We start from the raw sequence: 22,435 nt of genomic DNA on the forward strand, positions 1-22,435 counted from the left end.
TTCACTTTGCTTGTTTCCTTTGCAAAGTTCTGGGGAAAGTTCTGCAGGCAAGACACTTCTTCATAGTTTGACACCCACTCAGTCTCTGCTCTTCTTGGCAGCTTAGCTCACTATACAGCTCAAATTATTATGAAATCTCATGAGCTTTCTGTGTGTCAGTTTTATAGATGGTGTCAGGATGCTACCCTCACACCCCACCTCCCCTCCCCCAAGACTCTTAAGTGTCAAGAGTTGGCTGAACCATATATTCATATTTTGGAACCACACATAAAACCTGATTCTGGGCAGCACGGGTAACCAACTCTGAGGGAAGTCAGCAGCAGGTGCTCTGTACCTCTGCAAGGCGGCGTGATTCAGTTCCTTACTTTTAAGGGCTCTTTCCCACAGCTAAACCAGAATGACTGCCTTACAGCCAGTGTTCCCTGCAAGCCGAGCGCATGGGTGGCCACCCAGGAGAAATTCAAATGCCACCCAGCTGTTCAGCAGAGTGCCCAGTGCTGGCAGCAGGTGTTTCTACTAGTGGTGCACATCTGCTTTGGTGCATGTAACACAATGTATTCCGCACATGCGGGGAGAGGGGGAAATTGAGGAGACTTTGCTGCTAGCCCTACTTTTTCCGCTGAAGCAAGCAAATGGCTTGTCCCAGGGCAGAGCTGTTCGAAGATACTAAATATGTCCTACCAACTGTTTAATGAGCTGTTATTCCAATTGGTCCATCCTGCTTTACATGTCATCTGTTCATCTGTCAGTCTGAGCACATTCCACTTTGTGTCTCTTATTCAGGAAGCTTGACCGGCCCACACTGCAGCCACAGAAGTTGTCGGTCTCCAGTGTGTCCATCTTCATTTGCCCTCTTCTCTGTGTGATATAAACTACACTCTGTGCATGTAACCTCCATCTTCTTATGGAGGAGCAAGATTTCTGGTCTCTACATCGTGGTGGTGTTTGGCACAACAGTGATGTCCATAACCAGAATGACAGCTCTCTGTTCAACCTCTTGAGTCTCAAAAATGTTCCTCATCTAGCTTGAATTTCTCTCCCCATATGATTTGCAATTGTGTGTCAGTTACCAAGCAGACATACCACTCCCAGTCTTCTACTGCAGCCCTTTTTCCTCTGAGTGCTTCAATGCAAACTGCCTAAAAGCTCCAAAAGGCTTGTTTCAAGCCCTTTTCTACTCGTTAGCCACTTCGAGTCCTTTTAGTGCTCAGCTTGCCAGTCATTATGCCTGGAATTCTGAGAGATCCCGGGGTTCTGTGCTGCTCTCAGGTGTCCTTTGCCTCTTGAGTAGGTGTATTTTCCTGTAACAGCAACCGAATAAATATTTCACCTCCCTCCATAGCTTCCAGAACACTTTCACAGAAGCACATGTACCCCAGCACACTCCTGTCCCCACATTCCACAGCCACCCTGTCCTGCATGGCTCCAGGGCCCTTCGTCCTGCCTGCCAGCCATGACGGCAAGAGCAATATTTTGACCAACGAGCTTTCCCACAGCTTTGATTGAGTCCCTGAATACAAAAGTCACACACACAGAAACTCACTGGCTTGCGAATGGAAAACAGCCGGTAGGAAAGTTTTGGTTGCCATCTAGTGTTCAGACGGGATTTCAACCTGCCTCACAGGAGCTGTGGAAATAGCACTGAACCAAGTCAAGCAGACAGCTCAGTGCGTGAAACTTTCCTTGGGTGGGACGACTCCCTCCGCCTCTCCTAAACACAACCCTGCGCTTTAGCAGCCGGTGTAACTATTGATAATTATCAGGAAGTAGGCATTTAAAACAGAGGAAAGGATGAAGCAGAGAGATGGGAGATAAGTGATTTGGGAGAAGATCATATTAGGAGTTTGTGCCAGGCTGTGCTTGGTGGTGGGGGGCCTGAAGGCAATGGAAGGGCCTACCAGCGTTCTGTAGGGATGCAGGTGATTATTCAGTAATATTCTGTGACCAACGAAGAAGGCAAATGTTTTGTCCCAGGGTTTTTCCTCTGGCTGTCTTAACTGGCTGGCTGTTGAACCTGATTCGCCACTGCTGTCCCCCTTGTGTTGTCATGGACACTTGAGCAAGATAAGAGCGGGCCTCCCTACTGAGCCTCAGTAAAGAATTCGGTTGGGTGGCATCACACTCAGGTTTCACACAACTGCCCATGGTGCAAAGAAGTTCCCAGTCAGGGCCCTGCATGGAGGGAAATCGTCCAAAGCTGTTCCTCGTTGGGAAGGGCTGGTGTGAGAAGCCATCCCCAACTTAGGTGGGTCGTGTGTCCAACATGGTTATCAAAGGGTGATAACACATCGCTGACAGCTCCCCTCCCACTCCAAGGAAACAAGGCAGTCAGGAGAATAACAGTGGAGATGGGTGGACTTGAATGCCATTCTTTGGACTTCTCCTGTGGCCCTTTTGAAATCCCTCCCGAGCTCTATTTTCAACAGTATCTTTGAGGTCAATTTGTGATTTTTATTCCTCGTATCGCAACAGAGAGGTCTTCTGGAGTGCTTTTTATACGTGCACAGAGACTGCCTTAGTAGTAACATTTATAGGTAAATTTGTCCAATGTTAATGTTGGTGTAACACAATTACTGTTCTGCTGGCTTTGTTCATAACCCGGGCAATAATATCTTAAAGGAGCAAAGGGGAGTTTCATTGCAATTTGAATGACCAATTCACAGGGAAGCAAGGATAGCTTGGAATCTCTACTCTCTTTCCTTATAATGACTGCAGTTGCATTGTCTAGTGTTTCATGAGCAAACACTGACCAGGCAGTGAATACTGTTGCTGTATTCCTGGGATGTGCTTTAAAATGCACAGCAGTGTCCTGCACTATGAACCTCTTTGCGGGCTAAAGCAGAAGTTTAATACTTTTTTTCATTGAGATGCTCTTGCAACAGAACAATTTTCACATCCTCTGAAGCGCACAGGAGTGTGAAATGAAGATGGCCTTTGAGACCACCGAAAACTGGAAGTGCCGATGAATTCACTGGAGATAAGCTAGTTCTATGAGTCACTTTTCCCTTGGTCTGTTAAGACGGTCAGCTGCCCTGCCAACTGCCCTGATAACACTGAAAAACTTTGCTAGGGAACCACTGGCTGTTTATGAGCCCTTCTTCAGAAATCAAAGGAGCAATCTATACTCTGGCAAGATTGCCTACTCTCATAGAAGCACAAACCATTCGCTGCGCTCTTCTAATGTGTAGCCTCCGTGTCATTCTGATTACAAAATGCTCCTGGCAACCGCGTGAAGGACAAAATAGTTTTGAGGGTTCCTCTTTAAATAGATTTTTCAGAATCCATGGGAGCAATGTGTTGTAACCAGTTTCTCATGGTCTTCTTCCCCGACTGAAGCATGTGTGCGCCAGTGTAATCCACATCCCTACTGGGGGTGGTTTACTGTCCCATGTAGTGGCGCTTAGACCACTTACAGTGTGAAAGACTAAGTGTGTTCAACAGCCTTAGAACCTGTGTGATAGAGATTCGTGCATTAAGCTTCAGAGGTCCCCTGTTCAGTTCTGCATGTCGACATGACACCAGCATGGGTGAGCATGATCAGAGATCCTCTCAGAGAACAATTAGGCGATATGAACGTCTTTGCAAGTTAGAGGAAGGGATGAAAGATACCACGGAGGCAATACTCTTTTCTTCAGTCTCCCAGCAAAGATCCAGTTTTTTTATGTCCCTTGTGGCCGTGAACAGATTTACTGGCTAATAATATAAAGAATTAAACCCTAAGGTGGGTAAAAGCATAAAGAAAAACAAGTATTTAAGGAGAATGTTTAAAACCCTGACACTGAGAGGGCTGCGTGTCTTCACTCAGCATGTGCTTACTTATGGAAACAGATAGGTAATGATGGGGTTTGACCCTACCAGTTGCAGAAGGTTCAGCTGATTCAGCCGAGCAAAAGGCTTTTGGGAGTGATTATGCTGTTGCTTTGGTGTTGGTGGAGCATCCCTCATGGTGGTTTTCATGCCTCCTCTTCAATAAAGTGCATAAGCACATGCTTAAGTCCCATTGACGGTAACATTAAGCATGTGTTTGAGCACTCTACTGAACAGAGTGGGGATTACTCACATCCTTTAGAGCTCGCCTGGGTTGGAGCCTTAAGTGCCAATTGCCACAGTATCTGTGTCCAAAAGAAAATGTGTCTGAGGTGTGATGGACTCTACACAATACTAATAAGTCAATTCTCGTGATACTAGCTGCATTATTTAAATCAGGCAGTATTTGTGCTACAACATGGGGAGACAACTTGCTTTTTCTCTCCCCGCCACAGTCAATGAAGTTCTAAGCATGGGGTGCAGTAGAAGACAACTGTAAAGGAGATGTTCTGCCCTCAGATTTCCTTGGAGTTCTGTGTAGTTCAGAGACAACTGAAACTTTGAGAGAAGGGAGGAAAGCAGCCTTTGAACCACTGGGCAGAAGAACTGCATTTTGGAATAAATTCCCCAAAATCTTCCCCCTCGGGTTCATGTTCACATTGATATACTCCTACTACCTCGACAGGTTAGTTCGTCCATCCATCCTGGAGGAAGAACATTGCAAGGGGAAGCTTGACAATGGAAGAGCCTTTCCCAAAAGGGGAAGCAAGGCCAGATGCTCCATGTGTCGCTTTCACGGGTGGTTGCGTGGGAGTAACAGGGTCCTGAATCTATCCATAAAAGTAATGAAGCACTGGAGCAAATTGCTGGGGAAGGTCGGGGAATTTGTCATTGGAGGCTTTTGAGAGCAGGTTAGACAAAGAGCTGAAAATTCTAGAACCATCTGTGGCAAACTCACGTCTCAAAATTCCATGCAGAAAGAGTCACAAAGAGTCCAGTTAACAAGACCCTTTGTAATAGGCCGTTTTTGCCTCCCTTTTGCAGGTGTGGTTCCATTGTTCAAGTAAACTAAAGGCCAGAGCATGTACTCAAATTGAAAACTTGAGCTAAATCGGCTCCATATCCAGGTAGTCCAGGCCCAAACTAGGCCCTTGATGTTCAGTGGGTCATGGAGGGATGGAAGTGAGCAGTTGTCTGAATCACTGTTTGGAACAGGGCTATAAATACAAAGGAGGGAAAAGGCTTCAGAATTAAAGGTGCAATTTTGCAAAATGGTGGTGGTATTAAGCCATGCATTGTCTATAATTTTTGGCAGTGATTAGAGAATTCCTGCTGACTCTTAATTATAGGCTTTGCACTTCCTTAAGAAGCCCAGATTAAGACAGCTGCTGTTCTTACTGATTTTTAGCCAGCACACAATACAATACAACACTATACCATCCATTAGCTTTAAGTTCAGGTTAAGGGATCTATTCTTGCTCCAGCAATCAATCCCCAGGTAATTATGGTGGTTAAGGGCCTTGTCCCACTCTGACCCTGCATTATCTCTATCCCACAAGGAATAATAACGCCCTGAGCAATACTTAACACAGTTCTTAGGAAGGGACTAATGAATATTTTGAATGTCAGTCAAGTGACAAAGCTCTCCAATATTACAACTGGCAAGCGAGTGTGAGGAATAGAAACTCTGCAGCGCCTTTCTGATCAAGGATTAGGGTGCTACTCTCACGTGGGTCCTCGGACTTGGTGCAATTTTTTCCTTTCATTCCGTCTTTTTTAGGGTTATGTCTAATTAAATAGCTCTCCTCTCAGTTAAAGATCTTTCCTGCTCCCCCTCTTAATAGACCTAATCGTGTACTGGTTGGTCTGTCAATGAGAGAAGGATCAGAACCATAATCTCTTCCTCCTGGATTCCTCATCACCATCTTCCTTTATTACACACCCTTTTCCCCTCTCCCTGTAGCTTCTCTGCTTCCATTACACCTACTCTCCCTCCTGATACCACCAGGGCCACACTTAGCCCAAAGCAAGATTTACTGTGGCTGAGACAGGTATAGGCCCGTTGAGATTCTTATTACTTCTCAACCAGTTGTGACTTGATTTATACCTTTTAAAGCAGAAGGTCTTGGAGCTTTAATGCCCTTAGTGATGATTATGCATCACCTGGCATGCCTGGATAGGCAAGGCGGCAGCATGGAATATGCTTTAGGAACACAGGATGCTGCTTGCTAGCTCTGGCTTCTATGCTGTAGTCTGGGAAATTCCAACTGTTCCTTGAATCAGTGAGCTGCCTGCTCCTGGTCCTTCAATGGCTGGTTGTGGGTGGTGGCTCAGAAGGGGATCTGGCTACTTCCTGTATCAGCAGGTTGAGGCTGTGGGCAGGCTCTGGATGCCCCTACTGACTGCTTCTGGAGGATGCTCCGACTGCTGGTTCCTGGCTCTTCGTCCCAGATCCTTCACTTGGTCTGCTGCTTACCATCCAGACCTCCATTCCCTGCACCTGAGTGTGGAGTCTACAGCCCTCTCAGAATGATATCCCACCATTGGTGTGGGCATGGCTGGATGACCACAGCCACTTCCGCCCATGTGATTGACCACTCTGCCCAAGAGTATCCTTACCACCACTCATACAGCTGTTTAGTTTTACCTCACCATGAGCATGTTTCTCTGCAGAATGGTCTGTTTACCACTGGGCACAATTTCTGTCCCAATCCCTGTGTCACTCTGGGTGATAAATACAAGTGACCGTGGGTAGGAAGGGTCACACTTTGAAAGAATTGCACATGCCGGTGCCAAGGAGACATTTCTCTGGGCAAATGTGGATTTTAAATGTGCAAAGGAAGCTAGGTGCTGATTTTGTGGTCGTGGAAAATTTAGTCTCTTTATAGTGCACATCAAGGCGTTGATTTTTCAAAGGCAACAAGTCAATGAAATATGGAGAGATGAAGTGGAGCCATTTTCCTTCCAGAAAGGGAGAAGGATTTTTTAGATGAATGAAGCCAAATCTACATTATGGCCATGTTCTGGGCCGCCTTGCAATTGCTATCATTTGTGTGTGTCTGAGGGGAAAGCCACATGGGGAAATATGAGTGTTTAAATGGCTGAGTTTATGTTGCTGTGAAATAGAGGCAGCAGAGGGCAGCAGCGTACATATTATCTCTCCCATGGTGAAGTTGGATCCATGAACACAGGCAAATGAACCTAGTTAAAAACTCTTACAGGAGATGTGAGCATTAGCTAACTACTGTGGTGCTAACAAAGTCCTGCTGTTAAATAGTGCAATTTTACAGCAATCTTAATATTTTGGGATATTAAGATTTTAAGACTTTTTTCGGTATTTATCAAACGCTATTCAATTATATTAAGGCTTCAGGACTGCCTCGCATGTATAATAATTGAAGTTTAAGGATGACAACTGTGCCTAATTTCTTGTTAAGGAAAAATATGGCAGCACTGTCAGTAAGTAATAAGTTTATTTTTGAGTGTTAACTTAGAATTGCCCATCTATTGCCGTTTCGGTTTCGGTTTTGGACTCCACGGCAGAGTTAGATACTTCCTGGAATTTTGTATTTTATTTTGCAGAATTACAGAGGGCATACATGCAGTGGTGTTAAGGGATTATTTTGAGCTTCTTAGTTCCTGCTCTTTCTCCTCCCCCCTCCACCCCGCCCCATAATATGTAGATAAAATCACATCTTTGATCTATAGATTATGGGTACTTACATGGGTCCCATTTCCATAGTATTGGAGCACCTGCCCATTTGTCATGTATTTATTCTCACAGCTCCTCTTTGACATAGGAAAGTGCTGTTATCTCCTTTTCCCAGAGGAGAAACAGAGGCCTAGGAGGACTTCGGGCTTGGCTGTGTGCCAAGTTGCTGCATAGCAAGCACACCAGCTGGCTGCCCCCAGTCACGTCCTGTGGGGGCCCCTCCTATTGGGCAATGAACGTTCCGCGAGCATCCGCCTACTAGCTACACTCTGGGAGTTTCAGCGCACTGTAGCTGTGTCCACCCAGGATGTTACTGCGGCGAGCGGTAGGTCCACACCCTGGCTTGCCATGCAGTAACTGTGTAGACGAGTCCTAAGCCCTGGATCACGAAGGAAGCATGCGGCAGAGCAGGGAATTGAACAAGACCTTTGGCACAGGCTAGTGCCCTACTCGCTGGACCATCCGTCCTCTGCCCTCAGAAAGCTGAATGATACCTAGGAAGCCAGAATTATTCAGTATCCCGGTGATCACAGCAGTAGATGCAGATCTACTGGTAAATCCTGGAACCTCTAGCAGTCGGTCCTGATCGGTGTAGCCCGGAGGCTATCAAGTGCCAGCCCTTTAGCTACCCCTCCCCCCACTGCTGTGTTTTCCCTGCCCTTTGCCTTAGAGCTGCCCCGAGGGAGCCTCCTGCTTGTTGTGCAGAGTGGGGGAGGCAGAGAAAGGGGCCTGATGTCATGGTATCCCCCTCTCCTCTCTGTACCCCATCTCCACAGAAGGGGAATGCCAGGGTTTGGGATGGAGGGAGCTGGCTGGTAACAGCTCCTATGTCTGACTGTGCCCAGCATATTTAGAGTGGCAATATGAGTCTGTCACTCTCACACCCTGTGTTCTTCTGACACACACACACACACACACACTCTCTCTCTCTCTGCCATTCACACTCACCTCCCAACCCAGCTCATACGTGGGTTGCTGTGATTAGTTCTTTTACTTATTTCATGGTGTGTTATTTTCAGGTTTTGACTGGTCTCTCTAATTTTTATTTCTCTTATGCTTGAATTTAATTCTTCGAGGCCTGAGCTCTAGCGTGCCTAACCTCTCTTGGCTGGAGTAATTATCCCTATGGTGATTTTTAAAATGCATATATTATAGCTAGGGTTTGGGGTTCTATTGGTGGTGCACATCTTCACACTTTCTCGATATTGGTGCCCATAACAAAATTCATTCCCTTCAGGTTTGGAACCCTGACTAGGAGATCAAAGCCTGCACCTCCATGCAAGCAACCCTCTGCCCCAGCCTGGGGAAAGTGAGTGAGGATAGAGTAGGGACAGGGTATGGAGTGAGCAAGGCAGGGAAGGAGGTGGGACAAGAATTTGGGGTTTGAGGTAGATCCTGGTTTGCAATTAAATTCAAAAATTGATCTTGTTCTTAAAAAGTTTGGAGACAAGCACCCTATCTCCTTTGAACTGCGTCGATACCACTGCCCTCCCTGAGGGCTGACGGAAAAGTACTGTCACTGGCTGAGACTTATGAGAGCGTGTCTTTTTGCTCTTTAGCCCAATGGCTGACACACCCTCTCTTCCGGCCTGTTCTTGACCTTGGGTTAGCACCATTTGGAAGCAGATCTCAAACACCCAGAAACCCTTTGGTGCAGCAGATGGATTTTATTTACGGTAACAAGGTGTTTCGTGGCTTTAATTTCTCATGTTCTGCAACAGCCTTGGAAGGAGAGCAGTGAGGGGAAAAAAAAACTAGCTTCAAGACTGAGCTTGGTAAGTTTATGTAGAGGGTGGTGTGATGTGACCACCTAGTCGATCTGGTTAGAGATGGGACACTCTATGGTAGTGTTTCTTAAACTGTGAGGCAGTCAGAGGTGTGCCGCGGAGAACAACAGAGTTCAAAATGGCCGCCCTTAAAGGGGCAGGTGATTTTTTTTTTTTTTTGCTCAATAACTTTCCCCTGACCACCCCCCTTTTTTTGTCAATAACTTCTCTCCCTACCCTGCCCTTTTTTTCTCAACAAAAAGTCCTTGGTGTTCCTCATAAAAAAAAATTGTTTGGTGTTCCTCGGTCTTAAAAAGTTTAGGAAACACTGCTCTACGGGGAGGGCTCTGGTACTACAGAGAAATCTTTCCCAGGTATCTGCCTGGTGGGTCTTACATTCTTGGGAACTAACTGATTGCTGTATTTGGGGTCAGAAAGGAATATTCTTCCAGGTCAGATTGGCGGAGAGCATAGGGCACTGTTCATTTGCATGTTTAAACTGGTATAAGCGGTGGATTCTCTGTAACATCTTCAAATCACAGTTTGAGGACTTAAGTAACTTAGGCCAAAGTGAGGAGTCTAATACCAGAGTGAGTGAGAGAGAGTCTATGGCCGGCAGTAAACGAGAGGTCAGAGTAGGTGATCCCGGTGGTCCTTTCTGGCCTTAATGCCAATGATTTGAAATGTCTGGGGTCATGCAGTGAAATGGGGGCTACCAGCAGCACCCTCATCACTGACACTGGGGCAAGCTGCAGACCCAGCTGAGGGCAGTCACTTTCTGGTGGGGGAGTGTGAGCACCAGAGCAGCAATTACTGGGCTATCCAGGTAACGGGGAAGAATATGATGGAAGGAAACCTGAAACAAAGGGCAGTTCAGGAGGAAGCTCAGAGAGAGTCTGGGGAACAAGGGCTGCTGGGAAGGACATGTTGCATGGCATTACCGTATTATGTAGAGGGGAAATAAGCGCACCCCTTGGACACACGGAAGTGACCTGTTGTGCATCTGTGAGTGAAAAGACGCTGAATTGGCCAGGTAGGGAGATGGAGGTGCCCTATGGTACATGAAGGCCCACCAACAAGGGCAGGGGAGGGGCAACTGCTCCAGGGCTTGGTGATACAAAAGGTTCTGCCTGAGGCCCTGCCCTGTCCAAGGGTACAGAGGATGACCCTCCCATGTGCCCAGTGGGGCCTGGAGAGACAGTTGGCCCTGCTGGGCACATGCTTTTCTGCTAGAGAAACCATTCGTGAAACTCCATCTCATGAATAAAAGCGCACAAACTGCAGGCAGTGTTTTCCCTCTCTCCTGTATAGCAGTGAGCATATGGGTATGTCTGCACAACCAGGGAAACCCTGCACCTGGCTCGTGCCAGGTGGTTTTGGCTTGTGGAGCTGTTTCTTTGCTGTGTAGATGCTGGGCTTAGGCTGGAGACTAAGGTATGTCTACACAGCAATTAAACCGCCCCACATTCTGAGCCCTGTGAGACTGAATTGTCTGACACCCGCCAGCCATGGGTTTTCCTTTGCTGTGTAGACATACCCTCAGGGCTGTTACCAGAGGAAGGAATTGTTCCAGGTCTCTGGCTGCTCTCTCCTTGCTCATCTTCCTCACAGCTTCTTTCAGGCATCAAATATGTAGAGCTAGAGCTTCTTACTACCATGTGTGTAGCAGGAGTCCTATGTGCAGATGTAAAACCAGAAATCAAACATTTTCAGGCCAATAGGGGTATGTCTAGACTACATGCCTCTGTTGTCAGAGGCATATAGATTAGGCTACCTGGCATAGGGAAATGAAGACGCAATTTAAATAATCGCAGCTTCATTTAAATTTAAATGGCTGCCGCGCTCTGCCAACCAGCTGATGATCAGCTGTTTGTCGGCAGATCGGGGCAGTCTACACGCGCCATGGTCAACAAGGAAGCCTTTGTCGACCAGCACAGGTATGCCTTGTGAAACCAGGTTTACCCGCGCCGGTCAACAAAGGCTCCCTTGTTGACCACGGTGTGTCTAGACTGCCCCGATCTGCCGACAAACAGCTGATCACGGCTTCATTTTCCTATGCCAAGTAGCCTAACGACAGAGGCATGTAGTCTAGACATACCCTAGCTGTGAACACCCTAGGGAGATGTAAAATCTGAGTTTCAGCCTGTTGGGGTTATGCATTTCCTAAATGTCACGGGGGGAGAGGGGGTGCATTGAGTAAGATACTCAACCTGATATCAGAAATAGTGTACTGGGATACCACTGAGTGCACTTGTTCCTTCAGCGTGGCCCCCCTTTAACCTGTCTTGCTGAGCTAGGCTCTCAGGCCTCATCTAGCCTGCACGCACACAGGCAGAGCCACACCCAGCTGCAGAAAGACACAGACACTGAACTCAGCTTTAGGATGACTCAGCTTAAAGGACTTGCACCAGCACTCGGGTGCCTGACTTCCTTGGAGTGCAGCCCCCAAAGGTGCATTGTCTTACACCAGGGGTTCCCAAACGTTTTGACACTGGGGACCAGTAAATTCATTCCTGAGCTTTTGGAAGACCGAAAACATTTATTTCCATATTCATTAAACAAATGATGAATATGCAAATAAATTGTTTCTGGTCCTCCCAAAGCCCCCAGTGCCAACTTTAGCCCACAGAAAAGTCAGTTGGGGCCACGCAAGTGATAAACAAAACCACAATCCCTCCAAACCCCTCAAACCTCATTAATGTGGGCCCAGCTGTGCTTGTGGGTGCTGGGACAGAGTTCTGGGGAAGGGTGCCAATGAGTGCTGGGGCAGGGGACAGAGTGCTTGTGGGAGTCTGGGGAGGGGGGTGAGGACAGGGACTGATAGCTGGGGATCCTGTAGCTGTCAAGGCCCAGGAACTGTGCGGGCTGCTCCCCCGTCCTCCAAAGAGCGGTGCGGTACCTGACATGCTGGTCCACTACATGCCTGCTGCCTTCCTGCACAGAGGTAGGGGGAGTCCCAGACTGTGTCTGCCCCAACCACTCAGGCAGTGTGAGCCTTGCTCCTCCGCTCCCCATGGCAGCATACGCTGCCCGAGCAGCTAGAGCTGGTGCAGTCCCAGATCCCCAACCACACCCCCCTCCATGCGCAGGAAGGCAACAGGGGAACACAGTCCCCAGCGCTTGATGGACCAGTGCTTTAGGTACCGCACCGGCTGCTGAGGGAGAGGGGAGAGCATCCCGCACACTTCTGGGACCTGGCACACAGCTGCAGAACTGCCTCCTGACTCCGCAGGAAGCCCGCGCTACCTCTGTTGACACTGGGAGTTCAGCGCAGTGTTCATCCTGAGGGTTGGGGGGCAGCGAAGCGGGTTCTCGCAAAAAAATTTCTGTGGCCCGGTATTTTTTTTCCTAAGGACTGATACTTGGCCGTGGACCACAGTTTTGTAATGCTGTCTTACACCATACAGGGATTTAGACAGCACACACTGGTGAACCCACTCCCTCCCTCAATGTGGAGGAAGTCATACACAGCCTCTTCCCCTCCACTCCCCATTTTGAACTGCACACTCTGGGTTTGAGTAATCAAAAATAAGTTTATTAATGAAACGGGGAGACTTTAAGTCAGGGTGGGAAACCTTTCTTGGGTTGCAGGCCACTGATGCACAGAAAAATCAGTCAGGGGCCGCATACAAGTGAGAAGCAAAAAAATCCCCCAAACTCCCACTGACGTGGCCTGAGAAGAAGAAAGACACTCCCCACATTATCCTTGTACATCAGAGCCTAGGGGTGCACAGACTAGTAGATTTTGTGTGCCCCAACCCTACGGGGGGAATGGTGAAGGGACTGGAGCACCAGTTTGGGTTTCCCAATGCTGGGCGGGGGGGCAGTTCAGAGCCTTGGGGGCTGGATCCAGTCAAGCCAGGGGCCCCATTCGGCCCCCGGGCCTCAGGTTCTCCACCCCTGTGATGATAAACAGAACAAAGCAAATTATGGAGAAAACATATCAAAACACACAATCTAAACTTAATACACTAAACAAATGGGCTACAAATAGTCATTTCTCAGCTCTTTCGGACAGACTGCAGAGCTTTCTGAAAGCCTGTTGCAGTAGCCTGCATCTTGAAACATCAGGTATTTTCACTCACAGGCTAGAAAACCCTTTCGGCTTGCTTTCAGCTCTTCTCCCCTCCTCCCACCCCCGTCCACTTCTTGTCGGTCTGCTGTTTCCTGGTGGCTCTTTGGGCAGGGATGCAGAGGAGAACCATGATGATATCACTCCTCTGCCTTATATAGATTTTGTACATGGCAGGAACCCTTTGCCTTCAGTGGAAAAACACTGGTATTCAGAGATAAGTCCCAGTATCAGGTACCTCAGCCACATGTCTTTGCAGGGCCATAACAGCCATTTCTTGCAGGCTGACTGGAGTATCCCCAGGAAGACTAAGATTTTTCATGGTCAGTTGTCTTAGCTGATGGGACATCAACCCTGTCTGAATTCTTCATTGCTGTCATTACCAGAGTGGGAAATTGTGGGTGTTTCAAAGTAGCACATTTGAACTGCAGGCCAGCATTCCTATCTTCAGGAAAAAAAATGACACATGCATACAAATAGGATAATCCTAATCTGTAAATCATAACCGTTCTATGATTCCGGGCCCACGCTGCTTCCCACAGCTCCCATTGGCTGGAAATGGCGATCCACAGCCCATGGGAGCTGCAAGCAGCCACACCTGTGAACACGCAGATTGATAAAGTGCCTGGTGGCCTGCCAGTGGCCATACCTGGTGAACCAGGCTGCTTATTGCCCATCCCTGCCCTAATCTCTTAATACAAAATACCATTTAAAGAAGAGATACCTTGAGTCTTCTCCAGGTGCCACTGAACTCAATGGGAGTTTTCCCATTGATTTCACAGAGAGCAGAGCTAGACCATGTGATGGAAAATGCATGACAAGAGCTTTCCAATGTGCAGACATAGGCAGAAGGTGTCATGAAAGATGTTCTCTTCTCCCACTGCCCTAGCTGCAGTGAGTCTCTGGTTGTGGGAAAAGAGGTTCTGGGAGATCATATTTTCACACCTGGTGGGGGGAGGGAGTTGAACCCAAACTGTGAATCAGAGCTTACTCCTCAGCAGCTTCTATATGGCCTACAGTGGCAATTTATTCCTTCCCCCTAGCTCAGCTAATACAGACTAGTAGGAGGTGAAAATCCCTTGGAACGCACGATTTAAAACTGAGATGGTAACCAATAATTAATTACTGCTTTCCAAAATGATTAAGTCTGTGCACACTGTTTTCACCAGACTGGAACATCGTATGACAGTGTATCAAGCCTGTAGCTCTATGCAGCTGTTTTACTTGGGCTGGTTTTATTTATTAGTAGAGTCTTTTTAGCACCAGCTCCACTGCATAACTGGCCGGAGTGCCTCGACGAAGTTAATGCAGGTCTAATTCCTCTCCTGGCAGTAGAGCTGTACAGGGTTACCAACACTTGAAATAGCATCATGATTTCGGACCAAGTTTGGGAGCTCTCGAGACCTCTCAGTATAGCACAGATCAGGAATTTGGCCTTCGCTGTTGTGGTTTCCCACTTCGGTCAGAAGAGGCAGCAGATGGATTGTGCTGCAAGCAGCTGCAAAGGCATCCTCACCCTAATTCTGTGATCAACAGCAGCACACTTGCTTCCCCTTAAGCGTGCAGGAGGGAGGAGTTACTGGGAGTTGGGAGCCCAGTCTACGGTCTCGTGACAACTGCCAGAGTTAAAAAGGGGAGGTAAAAACCAAAGACAGGCAAAAAATACTGTTGATTCTTCTTAAAACGGCATGGGTTTTGGCTACTCTTGTGAAGTTTTGAGCTAGTAGGTTTCTAATTTCTGACCACCTCGGGTTGCTGGTGCTGGCTCTGCTAGCAGAGAATTTGGCCTCTTTGTTATGTCACTGGGTGTTACGATAAGGAACCGATGGAGAAACCCTAGAGAAAGACTGATGAGGAAGTTCAAGTTGGCTTTTGCTTGCAAATGATACGTGTTGATGTTGGGATGCTGTGATGGATAGGAAGAGTGCTGACCAGCACCCAGTGACTGAAGGGTTAAACTCAGGTAGCTAGGAGGGGTGTTGGCAGAAAGCCACGGAGACCAATGGGAAAGATGGTTGAAATTTCAATTGTATATAGATACCTAGCTGCTTCTTTCAACGTTCTGGTCATTTGGATAAAATAGTCTGTCATTTTCACTCCAGCTTCCAGCTCATCTGAAGAAGTGGGTTCTGCCCACAAAAGCTCATGATACCCTCTCTTGCTAATGTTAGTCTCTAAGGTGCTATAGGACTACTTGTTGTTTTTAAAGTTATAGGCTAACATGACAACCCTTCTGAGACGCCCCTGTTTAGTTAGTGGATGTTCCCCTCCCATTACACAGTCTGTTATGACACAGTTAAATAAAGCTACATGTTCAGTCTTGGGAGTAGACTTACGTTTATTTCACTGAATGGCCCTTTTAATAAAACTCGTAAGCAGATCCCTTCAGATGTATGTGTATAGAGTTATGAAGAGAGTAAAAGGAAGTATGAAGGTGTGTTTGAAAGTGTTATCAGATAAATTGGAACACAATTATTTATAGATTAGCCCCCTCTAAAAGTATGTAAATTCATACGCAGAGTTTTTACATGTACTCTGCAAAGTACTTGGACATAAATTAAAATGACAGGTTCTATACACACACTTTAGACATTGCTTCTCATAAATTGAATAGATTTTGTGAACTAAATAATAAACAAGTTTGGCCTTGATACCCACATTGCTAGTAATGGGCAATGCGGTAGTGTTTATTTCTCTAATGGATTTTTTTAAACCCTGAAAGCAAACCGAGCCTATAGATCAATATTTGAAATATTTGAACCCTTTTGGAAACTCCTGAATTGTGTATTAAAGAGTTCCCAGGAAAACGTTACTGATGTCTTCTCTCTGATCTTCAATAACCCATTATGCTGTGGGGTATTTAACTCCCTCAGGTCATGCCATTGAATGTGGGTCTTGTTTCAAGTCAGTGGATCTTGTTTGAAGTTAGAGCTACTCAGCATTTCAGTATTTCCAACCCTAAGCAGTCAAAAATCATATGACTCTCTAAAATCATATGATATTTTAATGGGGGTCTTTTATTGGTCTCTGGTTCTGAACCTTTAGAGATAAATTGTCAAGCTTTGTATCCTCTGCAAATGTGGGGTTTTTTTTTCTTTGCAGATGCTTTTTAAAATGAACGTTGAGATTCTCCTGATTTCAGGAGATGCAGCTTTAAGAACAATGCATAGTGTGAGAATCTCACAAAAAATTGTGTGCGTTACCAAGTGAGCCCCAATCCGGCAGACACTTAGGTCTGTGCCTGAAGCACAGGAACAGTGCCATTGGATTCAGTGAATCTGCACCACTTTAAAACATGTGGAGAATCAGGATTTACATGAGTGATGTTCCCTTCTGGCGGGTCCTCAGAGAGGATAAAGATCCTCTATAAGCAAAGGGGTTCTTGGGCCCCAGTTAAATCCTAGATACAGTAACATTCATTCATATACTGTGCCTAGCGAGCCCCCATTAATGAACATACTGTGCTCTGCTTTTGCAAACAAACGTCTGTCAATTTTTTTCCACTAGTCTCACACTTTCATGCAAAGTGTTGAAGGGTTGATATGGGAAAGCTACTATTAGCGCTTTCCTAACTCCTCCTCTTCATAAGTAAATAATCTATGATCAAAACGTTTGTTTCTACTGTAGTATGAGTTCAGCAGGTGTGAGATAAGTGGCTACCTTTCCTGCCTTAGAAAAATCAATTAAAAGGGAACAGAAAGGAGAGTTTCCATTATGCATGCATGCTCTTTGATATGCTTATCTATGCACTGTCACATTGACTTAAAAAAGCTGTTAAGCACACTGTATTGGCTTAATAAAGGGAGGAAAATCAAAGACAAGACAGACTGATATAAACAGAGTAGCCTACACTTGAAAATAGAAGAATCTGAAAATCAATAGGTATACATTTTTGTCCTTTGGCTGTGCAACCTTTTGTAATTACATTATCAGGATGAAAAGGCTATTTCAATTATTTAATGCATGGGGGGAAACACAGTTAAATAAAACATTGTATTATTGAAAGTGATCTGATGTCTTACTACTTTTGAAATGCCTTACGGGTGCATTATTTATTTTCAATTCTCACTGATACATTTGTGTTAAGTTTGAGCTGTAATACAATATTTGTATTCTCTTTTCTTGCAGGTAAGTCCAGATTGGGCTATCGGATGAAATTTATGGTTTGGGTATGTGAGCGGACAAAGTAAGCCTTCCTCAAGCTGTCTCAGCCTGTTAACAAGGTCAGATTGTTGTCTGAATGTTCAAACTATGGCATTCCAATTAAAAATGTAGTGAGTGAAACAGTTGATGTAGTTTGCAAACTGATGGGAACTGTCGAAACTCAGTGATTTTTATCTGGTAGGTTAGAACTGTTTGCCATCACTAATTAGCATTTACAGATACTTCTTTCTCCAGTTTATGCTTAAACTATTAAATCTTCAATAGCTGGAGATAATGTGTAAGTGTACATTGTTACACATAGATTAAAGGTAGTTTATTTTTTCACCATCTTTAAGACTATCACTGTATTGGATTCTCTACGTTTGGTTATTTGCTATGTTCTAAAGTTTTCAATCTCTCCACTTGAGCAATGACCAGTTAACAGGTCATGCACTGAAAAGTTTACTTTGTGGATCATTTGAAGCAGATTACCTTAGAGTTAATCATCTGGCAAAAGGGCACTGCTAAAAACCATTAAAATATTGCTATCAGACTGGCATGCTTTGCTTCCTACATGACCCTTGCTGCTCATCGTGACTTCTTAGAGTAACCAGGAAGTCCTCATGCTCTTTCAAGCTTTCTTGCATCAGATTCAACCAGTTTGAGTCATTGACATAAGTGTTGTGTTTAATGCATCAGTGGTCTAACTTGATTCTGTTTCAGCATTTTCTTCTGTTCTCTTCTCCCCATCACCTCAGGAACGGTTAACCTCTTACTGAATCTTTTCATTTTTAATTATTTGTGCAGATAAGCAAAGGGCAGCTACTTGAGAAGTTCACAGTAGTTGGTGGGTTTCCATACAACAAGTAATGTTTCTGATGCCCGAACTTTAATGATGTCTTCTCTCTACAGAAAATCTCCATATAATATTTATAGACAAAAAAAAATGTTCATGACTGGTCAAATCAGTGATATTGTGATACTAATTTGTTGTCATAAACTATTGATACTCAATTTACAGCAAATACTTTCCTGCAGTCATCTGTGGAGTTTAGATTTGGTAATTTAAAAAATGCAGAGTACTATGCTTTGGCTGGCTAGTTGTAAACACTGCTCATTATGTTAATATTTGTGAGGTAGTTCTGTCATCATTTTAGGCTGTTAGTAAACTTGTCTCAAAGAGAATTCAGATCAGCCAGTGAAGTAACATGCAATTACTTGACTAAGCAAATACTTTTATTATTGGTTCTTCCTTTTTGCTTCTGTTGTTGTGGCAATTGACGTCAACTGAGAAAAGAAGCCATAAGTTCCTAGCCGGTATGAAAATGAGATGATGAATGATTTGGTCACTGCAAGAGTGGGGCTGACTTTTAAGGAGGGGAGAAAAGTGAGCCATGTTGTAGATAAACATGTGGGCTGTGTCTACACTGGGCCACTTATTCCAGAAAAGCAGCCGCTTTTTTTTACACTGGCTGCTTGCTTTTCCGGAAAAGCAATGACGATCTACTGTAAAATTGTCAGTGTTTTTCCTGAAAAACTATGATGCTCCCGTTCGGGCAAAAGTCCTTTTCCGGAAAAACTGTTCCGGAAAAGGGCCAGTGTAGACAGCACAGTAGTCTTTTCCACAAAAAAAACCCCGATCGCGAAAATGACGATCGGGGCTTTTTTCCGGAAAAGCGCGTCTACATTGGCCACGGACGCTTTTCCGGAAAAAGTGCTTTTCCGGAAAAGCATCCTGCCAATGTAGATGCACTTTTTCCGGAAATACTTATAACGGAAAACTGTTCCGTTTTAAGCATTTCCGGAAAAGGGTGCCAGTGTAGACGTAGCCGTGACGTACACCATTTGGGTTGATCCACAGATTTCAATGGAAGGGAGATGAACATTCCAGTGAAATGCAAGTTATGGCTTTCTGCATTAAAAGTTGCCTCCTCAGAATGCACCAAGATTACCTCTGAAATGTCCCTGTCCATTAGACATTCACTTTAGCTTTTTCTCTTCCTATGGAGAAAAAAACTTTTTTTCCTCAGAAGAACTAAATATTACATTTCTGCTAGGGAAGTCCCCAAGCTGACTTATTCTAGGTTTTTTTTGTTTTTTTTACAATTAAATCTGTCTAATTTCTAAAATTCTAGTTCACGCACTTTCCCCCTCCTTATCAGTTATAACTTTTCATCCTTTACCACCACCTTCCAATATATATACAATACCCCCATGGACTTCATGCTAAAAGAATGTTAAAACGAAGTCTTTCTTTGTATACAACATTTTTTAGGGTTATTTTAAATGAGCGACTTACTATGTCTAGATTCTAGCTCTACTAGTAGGCTGTGATTTTGCATTCCTTATATGCCTGAAACTCCTACACATTTCAACAGGGGAGTTTGGCATGAAGACCAGGTTTTTTGTTTCTAAACAACTGATGGATAGCCCTGGTGCGTTAATGTTGACAGAATAAATGAACCCAGAAAGTCAAAGGGGTTCATGTGACCCTATCACTCTAATACTAAATGGTTAAATATAGTTCAGGGTTTCAAATACAGCAATCTCAACCTGCTTGGTTCTGTGGCAAACCCGCTAACAAAATGTTCATACCCTTTTATTAAAGATGCAGAAAAAGAATGAAATATTTAAAGCATGTGAGTATTGAGAGGCTTTCATTTTTAAAATGTTCCTTTCCCTGTTGAGAGAGTTTCACAGAGACTCTCCTGTCTGACAGTTGTAGATGGTGCTAACTGTCCTGTTCAGTGGGTATCAGAGAAACAGACCGTTAAGATGGGCTGCTGTTGTGGCTGAAATCTGATCCTACGTCTCTTGAGGCAAATACATGAGGAGAGGGAGAAGAAAAGCAGAGATAGCAAATGGACTCTCTCAGCCTCACAGCTAGAGAACCGTGTGGCCTAACACATGCTTTTATTAGCCTCTCTGAGTCATGGCAAAATTATACCGGCATCTGGGCTATTCAAGCATTTCCTTTAATTGCCTCTGGTCACAGACTCACAGCAGTGTTGTAAAAGGGTCCATCTTGTCTGGCTAATCCAGATGCTCTTTAAACAGAAAGTGAAAGGAGAGAGAAGAAATGCAATGGGAAAGGAAAAGGAACCATAGGGGAAGGGGCATCAGAAGACCCCCCAAGTCTCATATCTCAGGGGTGTTGATGATGCTGGTGTTCTCTCTCTCTTTTGCTCGCTCGCTCGCTCTGGCCTGGTCAGGACCCTTTTTAGGATCAGGATGATGAAGGCTCAGAGGTGTCATGGTGGATCCCAAATCAAGACCAGGCAGTGGAGACAACAGCCACGATGGCAGAGCTTGTTGCTTCCAATCCTCAGGACTCCTCTCCACAGTGTCTCTCTTTAAGGACTCCCAAACAGGGTGAATGGCAGAACAGACCCTCTCCTCATTACTGTGTTTGCCAATTAGGCCTCATTTCTGGCACCCCAGTTTTGGCCTATTTATTGATGATTTTATTCTCTTTTATTTACCCACCACGGTCTTCACACAGCCCCGGAGATGATTAATTCAGTTTCTGTCTTTTATCTTTTGCTGACTTTTATGTAACAGGCTGAGTTGGACTTTGCACAATTTAGAGTATGGGTGTCTTCAAAACAACTCCTCAGGGGAATAAGCTAGGCCAGGATTACCTTGAACAGCCATACGACACATCAATGGAAAAATATGTTGTCGCATACCAGGGCTGTATACAATCTCTCGTATTTTAATGAATGTGAATGCACGGCTTTTGTTTTCATCACGGAGGAGCTATTAATAGCAGAGTCTCTCTGTGAAAGATTTTGAATGGCAGTGCCATTCCTCATTTCAAGCGGCAATAAAAGGCTTGTCCTTCAGCTTTATTTTGTTTGAAATGTATAAATGCTTTTTTCAAGGTGCTTCAGACATGAGAAGATAAAAATTGGTCAGACCAGAGTAAGAAGAGTTATGCACCTAACACAGAGCTGTAAAAAACTGAGCACTTCTGGCTGTAATGGAGGGTTTTAAATGACATCTTTTGGGGGAGAAGCAGGACAGGCAATGTTTCCAATTTAAATAAGCGTACAAAGTAAATATGAAACTCCACGGACATCCGAATTTATACTACATTTGAGCCTCTTTAATCCGGCAACTCTTGGAATCAGGGCTTGCTGAATTAAAAATTAAAGATTTTGCCAGGCCAAGGAGGGTGTGAGGGGGATGGGAATCGGTGTGGGAGTGGCAGGGACACGCCTCCAGCAGAACCTGTCACTATGTTGTCATTCCTCCAGCCGCAGGAGAGGGGGAGGGGCAGCACGGAGAGCTGTATCCACTTCTGCCTTCCAGGGTCTGTATTGTGGGTGGTCCCGAATTAGGGACACCTGGAATAAGGAGGTTATAGTGTATATATGGCAGGATTTTTGGAAGAATTCAGCAGTAGCCTGATTCTACGCCCATAAAGTTAACCTATGCTTTACTGCTGAATTTGGAGACTGTAGATTTAGTCCAATGCTGAGAGCTTTTGAAAACTGTACCCAAGACATGCTGGCTGTGTCTACACTGGCCAGTTATTCCGGAAAATCAGCCGCTTTTCCAGAATAACTTGCCAGCTGTCTACACTGGCCGCTTGAATTTCTGGAAAAGCACTGACGATCCAATGTAAAATCATCAGTGCTTTTCCGGAAAAACTATGCTGCTCCCTTTCGGGCAAAAGTCTTTTTCCGGAAAACTGTTCCGAAAAAGGGCCAGTGTAGACAGCAGAGATTTCTTTTCCACAAAAAAGCTCCGATCGCGAAAATGACGATCAGGGCTTTTTTGCGGAAAAGTACGTCTAGATTGGCCACGGACGCTTTTCCGCAAAAAGTGCTTTTTCGGAAAAGCATCCTGCCAATCTAGACGTGCTTTTTCCGAAAATACTTTTAACGGAAAACTTTTCCGTTAAAAGCATTTCTGGAAAATCATATCAGT

General features: G+C 45.1%; 1 protein-coding gene across 3 annotated transcripts in view; it reads left to right on the plus strand.

Moving 5' to 3' along the window:
- Positions 1-22,435, plus strand: part of KCNIP1 (potassium voltage-gated channel interacting protein 1) — a 464,782-nt gene that overhangs the window by 216,180 nt on the left and 226,167 nt on the right. Inside the window, exon 1 of one of the 3 annotated variants that reach the window (XM_025181073.3) lies at positions 17,484-17,580. The exons of the other annotated variants lie outside the window; for them this stretch is intronic. The gene's annotated coding sequence lies outside the window, so the exon portion shown is untranslated. Of the gene's footprint in view, positions 1-17,483; positions 17,581-22,435 lie in introns of those variants that run through there. 3 annotated transcript variants of the gene reach the window in all.

This window comes from Pelodiscus sinensis, chromosome 16, assembly GCF_052426305.1.
Source record: "Pelodiscus sinensis isolate ZL-2025 chromosome 16, ASM5242630v1, whole genome shotgun sequence".
NCBI lineage: Eukaryota > Metazoa > Chordata > Testudines > Trionychidae > Pelodiscus > Pelodiscus sinensis.